This window comes from Rhinopithecus roxellana, chromosome 10 (assembly GCF_007565055.1).
Source record: "Rhinopithecus roxellana isolate Shanxi Qingling chromosome 10, ASM756505v1, whole genome shotgun sequence".
In the NCBI taxonomy this organism is placed as follows: Eukaryota; Metazoa; Chordata; class Mammalia; order Primates; family Cercopithecidae; genus Rhinopithecus; species Rhinopithecus roxellana.
In genome coordinates this window covers 97,480,630-97,492,480 of record NC_044558.1, presented here as the reverse complement: position 1 = coordinate 97,492,480, position 11,851 = coordinate 97,480,630, and positions in this window count along the sequence as shown.

The window sequence follows — 11,851 nt, the reverse complement described above, 5'->3', positions numbered from 1 at the left end:
CTGGAGTCAGAGGTGTATCAACGTGACTTTCTGGTTTCCAATATAGAGAAAAAAATCTAGAAATAAATATAGATGTAAACATGTTTGTATATGTGTATATCCACATACATATACACGTGTCCATACACACACCTACTCCCTAGATTTGCACACTAAGAGGACCTGGGAGCAGTGCTGCTCTAATAGCTATAAACATACTTTACACCAATATCTTTGTTTCCAGATATTCTCCACTAAATTGAATCAAGGCACTTTAGATAAATGGCTGATTCCAGGGCTGGCTCTGGGCAAAAAACAAGATAACTGGAACATCTTGTGCCAGAAAGCAAGAAAACATTCAAAGTATCATAGGGGTCACATCAAGGGACACAGATGCCAGCTTGAAGTGGCTCTCACCAGCCAAAAATGAGGTGATTTGAGCATCAAAATAAATGAGAATACTAATGAATTATGGCCCACTCAAAAAAAAACCAGCATAGAATGAGTTCATACTGATATAAATAAATGAATAAAGTAAATGTTTGATAGTGAATAGGATATTTACATAATTTCAAAGACTCTCCCCACAAAAAATACTGCAAAGAGAGAAAGAGTAATTTTAGAGTGGAGAGAAGTCCCCTGTGGGTAGGGCTTCCCAATGAAGTGACCAGAGTGAATGCCAGCAGTAATCACATGCCATCCAACAGGGTTCCACGAGAAGGACACCACATCTTTCACATGCTATTCCTGCCCAAGATGCATGACCTGAATCTATTCACCAGGGAGCATCAGACACACCCACACAGAGTGACATTCCACAAAATGCTGGCTGTCCCCTCCAAAAGTGTCATGAGAGTCCAAGAGAGACTGAGGAATGCTCCAGACTGAAGGAGATCCAAGAGACAGGACAGCTAAACACAACAGTAGATGCTGAATTGGATCCCTTCACTGCAAAGGACGTTATTGGCACAAATGGGAACCCGTGAATGGGGTCTGAGGATTAGATGGGAGTAATGTTGCAGGGTTCATGTCCTGACCCTAATAGTTTTACCATGATCACTAAGACCATGTCCTTATTTTAAGGAAATAGACTCTACTGTATTCAGGGGTGACAGGGCATCGATTTAACAACTTACTTTGAAATGGCTCTGGAGGGAAAAAAAGGCATCTGTATCGAACTTTGCAACTTTACAATAATGATCATACTAACTGCTAATTTGAATGTCTACTATGCACAATACACTTTTTATGACTCTGTTTCTGCCTTGTAATAACCTTACAAAATCATCCTAATATCCCATTTCATAGATGAGAAAACTGAGGTTCCAAGAAGTCAAGCATCACGCACAAGGTCATTACTTCTTTTATTCTACAAGTATGGACTGTGTCTCTGGGGACTGTGCCAGACACTGGGAATATAGTGAGGAATAAAACAAGCATAATAAGCAGGAATTTTAAATCCAGAATGTGCTCTGAGCAAGAACCAGGAAAACAAACAAGGAAATCGTTCCTAGCAGGCTGAGAGCCGTGAACGTACAAACACAAGGCTGTGGAGAAAGATAATATTGGGGAGCAGAGCATGAAACCAGTATGTGCGCCTTTATAGGTCTTGGTAGAATTTGGATTTTATTCTAAATCAATGGGAAATCATGGTCATGATTTGTGCATGGAAATGACATGATCTGATTTGGGTTTTTTGGGAGTGAGTTTGTTTTGAGATGAAGTTTTGCTCTGTCGCCCAGGCTGGAGTGCAGTGGTGTGATCTTGACTCGCTGCAACCTCCACCTCCCAGGTTCAAGCGATTCTCCTTCCTCAGCCACTCAAGTAGCTGGGATTAATTGCAGAGGTGTGGTACCATGCCCAACTAATTTTTGTATTTTTAGTAGAAACAGGGTTTCACTATGTTGGCCAGGCTGGTCTTGAACTCCTGAACTCAAGTGATCTGCCCGCCTCAGCTTCCCAAAGTGCTGAGATTACATGTGTGAGCCATCATGCCTGGCCCTGATTTGTATTTTAAAGGAACTTCCTAGCTTCAGAGAGGGATTGTCAGAGCAAGAAGAGACAATGTGGGGGCCAGTGAGCTGCTAAGTGGCAGAGCCAGTTTTCCCCACCCCCAGGTCTCTCTGGCCTCACTCTTTTGCCACTCCAGCAGGTCCCCTGAGTGTCCTCCCCATCTCTCCACATTTATCTCATCTGGTTGCCCTAAGCAGGTCAGCATCGCCTGGAATTAACGCTGCCTATGTGGCCAGGAAAGCATCCCTCCAGTGATGATTGTAGAAGTTGCTAGGTAAATACATATTTAGCAAAATGAGCCACTCCATAGTAGCCTCTGGGATTCCATATTGCAGAGAGATTAAGGGAGGAGGGGGTGGCTCTAGAATTAAATAAGATCTGGGTTATAAGGCCCAGGTATGCCAGTTAGCAAGAGACAGAGGGAGGTGAGAAGCACATGGGCTCCTTAAACTAGAGCTGATAATAATTCTCCCCATTTTTCTTGTTTGAATTTTAAGTCCCATTTTAAGTCCCCCCACCCTAGAGTCTACACCAGCTTGTCCTACAGAACTTACTGTGATTATGGAAATATTCTATATCTATACTGTTCAATGTGATAGCCACTAGCTACATGGGGCTATTGAGGACTTAAAATGCAGCTGGTGCAACTGAGACTGAATTTTTCATTTTATTTAATTGTAATTAATTTGAATGTAAATAGCCCCATGTGGCTAGTGGCTACCACATTGGACAGCACAGGTCGGCACACTGGGGACAAAATGCTAAGACACAACCCACTGGAGTGGACACCTTCACCCAGATTCTCAGCTCTAAAGAGAAAGGCAGCCAGTGAAAGTAGCAAACCACAAACCCAAGGGTGACCTGACCTTTGCCATATGACCTTTGCCCCCTGGCCCCCAGGATAACTGCAGAGTTTACCACCCCTTCGTCCTGTCTAAATGATGCTGTTTCCTTTCAAAGATGCACGATTATTTCAATGAGAACATACAATGCTAAATTGCATTTCTCTTTCTTCTCTCCCGACACAATTCTCCTTCTAATAAGATTTTCCCTGGCTAACCCCTTTTCACAGCAACTATTCTAAAAAACCATCGTCTGATTGAGCTATGACATACACAAGGCAGGGGAGAGAGCTTGAAGCACAAAGCCAGAGGGATATAGGTCTATTTTCTTACCTCCTTGGGGACAGCCAGATAATATAATCAAGCCAAAGACTATTTTCCTAACACCTGCTGTGAGGCCAGCTGACCACCATTTGCCATGGTCAGTCATAATGGATGATGCTGCCAGCAGAAGGCACCTTGGCAATGGGAAAGGCAGGCCCAGGTCCCACTCTTCTCTTGCAGGAACTTCTTTAGCCCTCAAAAATGAAAGCAGAGACCCATTTCTTGAGCAAAGACAAGCAGAATTTATTATCTAATATCAGATTGCATGAGGAGCTTTCAGCCCAACTCGTGATCTGAAAGCTCTTCAAGTGGTGAGTGACAGGGACCCTTAGTGTAGGTTTTTCATTCTCTTATTCCTTATATTATCAAGTCATGGCCTCTTTAGCTCCAAAATGTAATTGAATCCATTTCTTTCTCACCACCTCCATCACTACTACCCTTACCCAAGCACCCAGAGTAATGGCATCAGGTGATTACTCTCAGTCTCTCACCCACAGGAATGAAATAACCTCCTCCAAGCTCTCCTTGCTTCCATTCTTGCCCTTAACATCCACCTTTCACACACCACCCAGAGTAACCACACCAGATAGGACAGGCCACATTATGCTGCAATAACAAATAATCCCCAAAAGTCAGTGACTTATAACAACCAGGGTTTACTTCTTGTTTATGCTCCATTCAGCTGGGACATCTGCTCCAAGTTCCCGCTTGCAAGATTCAGCCACCACCTGCAACATTGGCAGTTGCCATGGCCCATAACAGAGGGAAAGAATTCTGGAGCATCTTGCATCAGCAATGCAATGCTCCAGCCTGGAGGTGACATCTATTATTTCCACTCGCAACTCACCGGCTAGGACTAGTCACGTGACCCTGCCCTATAACAAGAAGGCAGTAAGTGCAACCCTCTCCCATCCCCTGAATACAGAGAGAATGTTGAACTGGAGGGGATCTAAGAGATCATCAAGTTCAACCTGCTTGTTCCAGAAGCAAGGAAACTGAGGCCCAGAGAGGAGAGGGATTTATCCGCAGTCACACAGCAGGGTAAAACAAAAAAGCTTCTCTGCTCCAAATTTATGTGCAGTCACAGAGCAGGGAAAAACACAGAGCTTCATTCCAAATCCAAGTGTTCTTTCATTCATCCATTAAATATTTATAAAGGACCTACTATGTGCCAAGCATGGTTGGGAAGACAGAAATGAGCACCCGGCCCCTGCTCCCCAAGCTCACAGCCTGGCCAGAGAGGTAGATAACTAAACAGACAATTTCAGTCCCCTGTGAAACATGCTGGGTGCGCATGGTGTCATACCACCACACAGAATTGAGTGGTTCTTCAGTGAATTCTGTTTTTTGTTTTTCTGAGGCGGAGTTTTGCTCTTGTTGCCCAGGCTGAAGTACCTGCGCAATGGCATGATCTTGGCTCACTACAACCTCTGCCTCCTGGGTTCAAGCGATTCTCCTGCCTCAGCCTCCCGAGTAGCTGGGATTACATGTGTCCACCACCACGCCTGGCTTTTTTTTTTTTTTTTTAGTAGAGATGGGGTTTCACTATGCTGGGCAGGCTGGTCTTGAACTCCTGACCTCAGGTGATCTGCCCACCTCAGCCTCCCAAAGTGCTGAGTTTATAGGTGTGAACCACCACACCCAGCTGAATTCTGTTTGTTATAATAAGGTTATCATTTTTGCCAACAGGGCAGGGCTGAGCCAGGTTTCCCTTGATTTATAAAAATGAAGGAATGATGTGTTGTGTATTCTAGCATCATGGGACAGATTTCTACTAATTTCCTGAGTATGGATGAGTCCACTTTCCTCTTAGGGATAGGTGTTAGCATGTAGAGGCAGCCATGTTGCATCCACCAGCATCCCTTGGTTGCAGGCAATGGATTGGCAGGAAATGTAATAGGTGCACAGTAAGTACTGAATGAATAAAAAAAGAATGGTGGCCTGGCACAGTGGCTCACGCCTGTAATCCCAGCACTTTGGGAGGCCAAGGCAGGTGGATCACTTGGGGTCAGGAGTCCGAGACCAGCCTGGCCAACATGTTGAAGCCCCATCTCTACTAAAAATAGAAAAATTAGCTCACTGTGGTAGCACATGCCTGTAATCCCAACTACTAGGGAGGCTGAGGCAGGAGAATTGTTTGAACCCAGGGGGTGGAGGTTTCAGTGAGCCGAGATTGTGCCACTGCACTCCAGCCTAGGGGACACAGCAAGACTCCATCAAAAAACAAAACAAACAAAAAAACACAGAATGGAAGGAAAAGCTGAAACACCAGCCTCCAGAAAGGCAGGGGCAGGGCAGCTCGGGGAGGAGGAAGAGAAAGGTGTATTACGTGGCAGGAACCAATGGAATACATATAGGATGTTTGCCTTGGCATTGGTGAACTCCAATCATTTTAAGTGTTTGTGCTCATGATCCAAATTCCTGGGAGATAGCCCCTGATTGGTCCAGCCCAGAGCCAATGCCCTGGTTTGCAGCAGATGCTCTCTCAGACTCCCACAACCAGCCCCCTGCACATGGGGGCAGTCCCCACTTCCAGCTTCCACCATCTGTGCTTCCTTCCCTGAGGGTGCTCTTGCCCACATTCTCAACCGAAAGAGTTCTAAGGAATCAGCATCCCCAGGAGCAGCCTTCAATCAACAACTCAGAGGATGGGACGTGGTATATGAATACCCCACTCCCCATCTCAAATGGGAGAACCCTGAGGGGCACATTCTATACTGTCACCCTGAGCTCCTCAGTGGCATTAAACTACACTTGCCCACAGTGGTAATGGGCTTGATGATGCACATTTGACCACCTTCCTGCCCTTCCCTGTGTCAATTCTCTCCCCAACCCTGGTATCTGATATTGCCTCCCAAATAAATGACTTGCACTCAAGTCCTTGTTTTAGGATCTGCTTCCTAGGAGAGAGGTGGCGGGATACCCAAACTAAGACACGGTCCCTCTGATGCCACCTGTATTAGAGGGAGGAGAAGTGTCCTAGGATAAAGCAGAGATTCTGATACCAAAATAATAGAAATCCTGGCTGTGCAGAATGACAAAGAGTCACATAAATACTTGTCACACAGGGTCATTGTGGGGATGAAGTAGCATCTACTGCAGAGTGAGCCCTAATAGTTCACTCTGCCTCTCTGTTCCCCAAAGCATGTGTGAGGATGGCAGGTGAGTCCTGGTTTCTAAAAGAAAATGCTGGAGTCCGTCAGCATCCCCCTGCCCTGCAACAAGCTGCCCCCAGTCCCCAGAGTCCCTGCATGCAGCAGCCTGACACGGCCCATCTTTGACTTCTTCTCCTCCGGGGCCAGGCTGTGACAAAGGTCATGAGGCCACAAAATTTCTCAGGGGAACAAATTTCCATTTCTGTAAACTTCATTTAAACAGCTCTGTCCAGAGAAAATAAAAACAAAGGGTCATACTCCTTCCCCGATTTGGCACACTGTCCATTTTCATGGGGAGTCTACACCAGGAATGACAAGATGGTGAGTCCTGAGCACTGGCTAATCTAACATTTTACTTTACAGTTATTAGAATTATGAAAATGCAGCATTTGTTGGATAGGCTGCCCTGGTTTCTTTTTTTAAGCGACAGGATCTGGCTATGTTGCTCAGGCTGGAGTGCAGTGGTGCAGTCCCAGCTCACTGCAGCCTCCAACTCCTGAACTCAAGCCATCCCCCCACCTTGGCCTCCCCAGTAGCTGAGATGACAGGCACACACCACCATGCCCAGTTAATTTTTAAATCTTTCTTAGAGATTGGTCTTCACATGTTGCCCAGTCTGGTTTTGAACTCCTGGCCTCAAGCAATCCTCCTGCCTCGGCCTCCCAAAGTGCTGGGATTACAGGCATGAGCCACCACATCAGGACTGATATTTTATTCTTGAAAGGAAGATTTCACACTAGTAGCAGTCACCTCATAAACAAGAGAATTTTTTTCTGGCCTGGAAAATGCCTATTTCACCTCCTTATGGACAATTTTCCTAGCCAGAAAGAAAGAGATTTAAAAGGTGGATTTTTTTTTTTCTAACCATCCTGAACAGAAGCCAGAGACCTGGAGTTCTCTCTGCTCTTGTCACAAGGAGAGGAGAGCAGGGATGGGAAGCCACACTGAGAGGCCTGAGGTACCTGTGTGGTTGCCAATCCCAGTTGGCCCAATTACTGTGTGTAACTTCAATGGTCCTCAGTTTCCCCACTTGTAAAATTAGGATACAAATAAAGTTGTCTGAGGATTGAATGAGAGAGTGAAGGCAAAGTGCCTCACATGTGGTAGGCATTCATTATTATGCAGAGTTTTCACATGTGGGGGTTATTTTGGCTTCAGACATTAGCGTCTTCCTTGTTTCTCTACAAGCCAACCAACACGCTTGCTTCAGGGCCACCTCCCCTGGGAAGCCTTCATTGACTTGATTTCCTCAGCCTGCAATCATCTTAGTCACCTGTGAATCTCTGCACACTACTTAAGGCTCAACTATAAACTCTCAATAAGTCTCTAGATTAGTCTTAATATAGGAGTTAAAAAGAAATTACTTAGGCAGATAGGGAGGGTACAGAAGTCCTCGGTAAGGTTTTCCTTTTAATGAAAAGCAGCCCCAAATCATTTTCCTTTCTAACAAAGAGCAGCCTGTAAAATCGAGCTGCAGACATACAGGCCGGCAGTTGTGCCAATCATGTTCAAGATGGCGGCTCCATCTCCCCTTCTCTTTGTCAGTCAGCCACGTATACAGTAAGGAGCAGACAAGATGGTGCCAGCCAAGGGGAAGGTTCATTTGCACAATAAGATTAGAGTAGGGTGGCCGGCCTTCCCCAAATGCTATGTAAATGTCACACCTGATCCAGCCAATCTGTGGGTCCTACCTAAATCAGACACCGCCTCCTCAAGCCTGACTATAAAATCTGGCAAACTCCACCACCGGGGGGTCTTTCCTTTCGGAAGCCCCTCCCTCTCACTAAAGAGCTGTTCTCCTTTCTCTTTCTTTTGCCTATTAAACCTCTGCTTCTAAACTCCTTATGTGTGTCAGTGTCCTAAATTTTCTTGGTGCAAGACAGTGAACACCCCGGGTATTTACCCCAGACAATGAAGTCGCTTCAGTCTTACCTCCCCAACTAGACCAGAAGTGTCTCCAGCAGGGCTATGATCACGCTGGAGGTTCTAGGCAAAAACCTCTGTGCCTCTTTGAGCTTCTGGTGGCTCTGAGTCCTGTGGCTTGTGACTGCATTACTTTAATCTCTGTCTCCATCTTCACATGGCCTTCCCTCCTATCTCTTATGAGGACATTTATTTTTCAGGGCCCACCTCAGTAATCCAGGGTGATCTCATTTCAAGATCCTTAATTACACCTAGAAAGGCCCTTTTTTCTAATAAGGTTGTTTTTACAAGTCCTGGGGGTTAGGACGTGGACATCCCTTTTTTCTCTTTTCTCGGAGGGAAACACCATTCAGCCCCTATGGCTTCTCATAGTATCTTAAACCTTTCCATCACTCCTCTAACCCCAGCTGGCAGTTTTATATTTATTTGTGAAACTATTTGGCAATGCCTATATCCTTAGGAAGCTGCAGATAACAAGAGGGCAAATTCCACATCTGTACTGCTCACCACTCTACCGCCAGCACACAGTAGGTGCCTAGAATGTGTCTGTGGAACAGACAGACAGCTGGGCCCGGAGCTTCTGGAGAATGCTTCTTGTCAAGGACGCCACGCAGGCAGCCACGAGCAAGGCCTTCAGCAAGCGATGTGCTCAAGACTTTACAGCCTCATAAATCCCATGGCTGGTGGCATGATTAGAACTGAGTAAAAATGCGAGCAATTTAATTTCCCAGTGCACAGCCTGCAGAGCCTTGTAAACTTATCCCCTAAACCAATAGCCATAAACACTTGATAAAACACCATGTGGCTTCCTGTTTCCCAGAAATATTTCCTGGGCCCAAGGAAGAAGCGACATCCAGCCCCGACTTGAGGTTACTTGAGCACTGTAATTAATGTTTGATAGAGGGCTTTCTAATGGCCCGAGCTCTTGGTAGCCATATCAATAATGATGACATTCACCCAGCCAACCTGCTGATGAGTCCAGTCCAGGGAGGAAAAGAAAGAGGAAAATCTTAGAAGCAGGCTTCAAACACATTACAGGGTAAAGTTACGTGGCAGTGGATTTGTGCAATGCTCTGAGTTTTTCATCCCATATCCATATCTTTGATCTCACTTGATCCCTGCATTGGGTCTGAGGGAAGAACAAAGAAGGAACTGCTAACTCTATTAAAGGGAAGAGGAAAAGTATAATAGCATCTGCAACAGAAGTAGCCAAGAAAGGGACCTTTCCCAAGTCATGCAGCTCATAAAAGCCTCGGCACCTGAACCAGGATCTTGGGACCTCTGACTCCTCTCGCACCATTAATGGTAGTAGTGGGAAAGATATACCATGGCAACTCTGCCTACACAGCAGCAGGCAGAAGGGAGGCCAAGTTCCAAGAGGGCCTTCCTGACCATGAACATTCTGACACTCAATCATCTTACCTGGTAAGCTCATAGATTGCAAAATCCTCCTCTTCTGCAAGGTTTAGGAGATGAGAACTTGTTTTAGGATTGACTGTAATCCTGGCCAGATGGAAGAGTCACCTGGAACTCTTTTGTCCATGGTAGAGACCAGCGCTTCTCAAATTTCAACGTGTACACAATCAGCTGGGGACCTTTTTCACATGAAGGTTCTATTTCAGTAGGTCTGGGGCGGGGCCTGAAATTCTGCCTTTCTAACCAGCTCCCAGGTGATCCTGATGCTCCTGGTCTCTAGACCACAAATGAGTGATGAGTGGTGGACAGTCTGTACTAGGATGCTACAGACTTGGTAGCATCATGGTTGGGTAAAAGCCCTTCTTGTGTAGCATGGGTTTGAGCCACTCAGAGAAGAACTATTGATACAGAAGTTGATACACTGTTGATACAATGCCCTCCTCCCCCAGATGTTTCATATTCAGGGACTTTGGGCAAATGGCCCCCATCTTCTCAAGCCTCAATTTTCTCATCTGTAAAATGCAGAGTTGGGCAGAAGATGCATAAGATCTGAGCTTTTGTCTGGCCCTAACATCCCAGGACTCTAGAAATAAAAACCATAGAGAGCCCCTGAGCTACTTCATAAAATCCATCCATAAGATCCCAGCCTGGCCCTGGAGGCGGACATCTATTCTTCATGTCTGCTCAGCACCCACTCCCCATTCCTCTGGCTTTGGGGCCCCATTTCCTGTGCAGCGCCTCTGCCTCTCTTACTTGGTGATGTTTGGATGGGGCTAATCCTCCTCTCAACTCCAAGGTGAGCGTATGTCCCATGAATAGTCAATCAGAGTGGTTCGGGGTAAGCATGTGACTCAAGCTAAGTCAATGAAATTCAGCCATGAGACTTTTGCTAGAACATCTGCAGAGAAAGTGTTCCCTTTCTGCCAGCGTTGCTGAGATGGTAGGATAAAGGTCTGATCCAGCTGGTGGTCATCTTCACCATCATGTGGGGAGAGGCTGCCTGAGAGCACAGGTCAACTAGAAGAAAGCAGAGATCAGAGACAAAGAGACTGAGTTACAATGCCATCTGATGGACACCTGGATTCAGCCATGCCTAAAGCCAGCCCCCTAGATTTTTTCAGCCCCTTGAGCCAGAAAATTATCTTACTTCAGCCAATTTGAGCTGAGTTTCTAGGGCTTTCACTCAAAATAATTCTGATTCACACACTCTGGATTCTGTCCCTAAAATGAAGACAGGAAATTAGAGGCAAATCTCCTTTTATGCTCAGACACACAAGGACATTATTGGCTTCAATAAATTCCAGAATGTCAGGGCTGGCAGAGGCACCTCATTGTACAGAGGAAGAAACAGGGGCCAAGAGAGTGACCTTCCCATGAATGCCCAACAGAGGGAACAAACCAGGACTTATAACCCACGTCAGATTTCTTTTCCTTACATGCAGGCAACAAATATATCCAGGTAGATGACCTGACTTAAGGGAAAACAGTACTCCCCAAACACATACCAGACCAAAATGACCTCCCCACTTCTCATCACACTACCTGAAATGTCACTATTAGAGACCTATCTCACACTTTCTGCTGCCTCCAAGATGCATCAAACAAATGTAGAAACCCAGGGAGGGAATTCACTGTTTAAGCTTATTTATAGAATTATACAGTAAGAGTTGTTGTGAGTTATCATTGGGTAACTTTACAGATGGGGAAACTGAGGCTAGGAAAGGAAATGTGACTGGTCTTTCCACTTTCACGGAGAGATCTGTCTACAGTGGTCTGAAAGCAAAGCTGCCATGCTGCTATGGTCTCAATGGTTATGTTCCCCCAAAATTCATATGTTGAAATTCTCACCCATAAGGTGATGACATTAGGAGGTAGGGTGTTTGGGAGGTGAGTAGATCACGGAAGAGAAGTCCTCATGAATAGGATTATGCACCCTTATAAAAGAGCACTGAGGCCATGCAATGGCTCACGCCTGTAATCCCAACATTTTGGGAGGCTGAGGTGGGCAGATCACTCGAGGTCAGGAGTTCAAGACCAGGCTGGCCAGCACGGTGAAATCCCGTCTCTACTAAAAATACAAAGATTAGCTGGGCATGGTGGTGGGTGCCTGTAATCCCAGCTACTCAGAAGGTTGAGGCAGGAAAATTGCTTGAACCCAGCAGGCAGAGGTTGCAGTGAGTCGAGATTGCGCCATTGCAC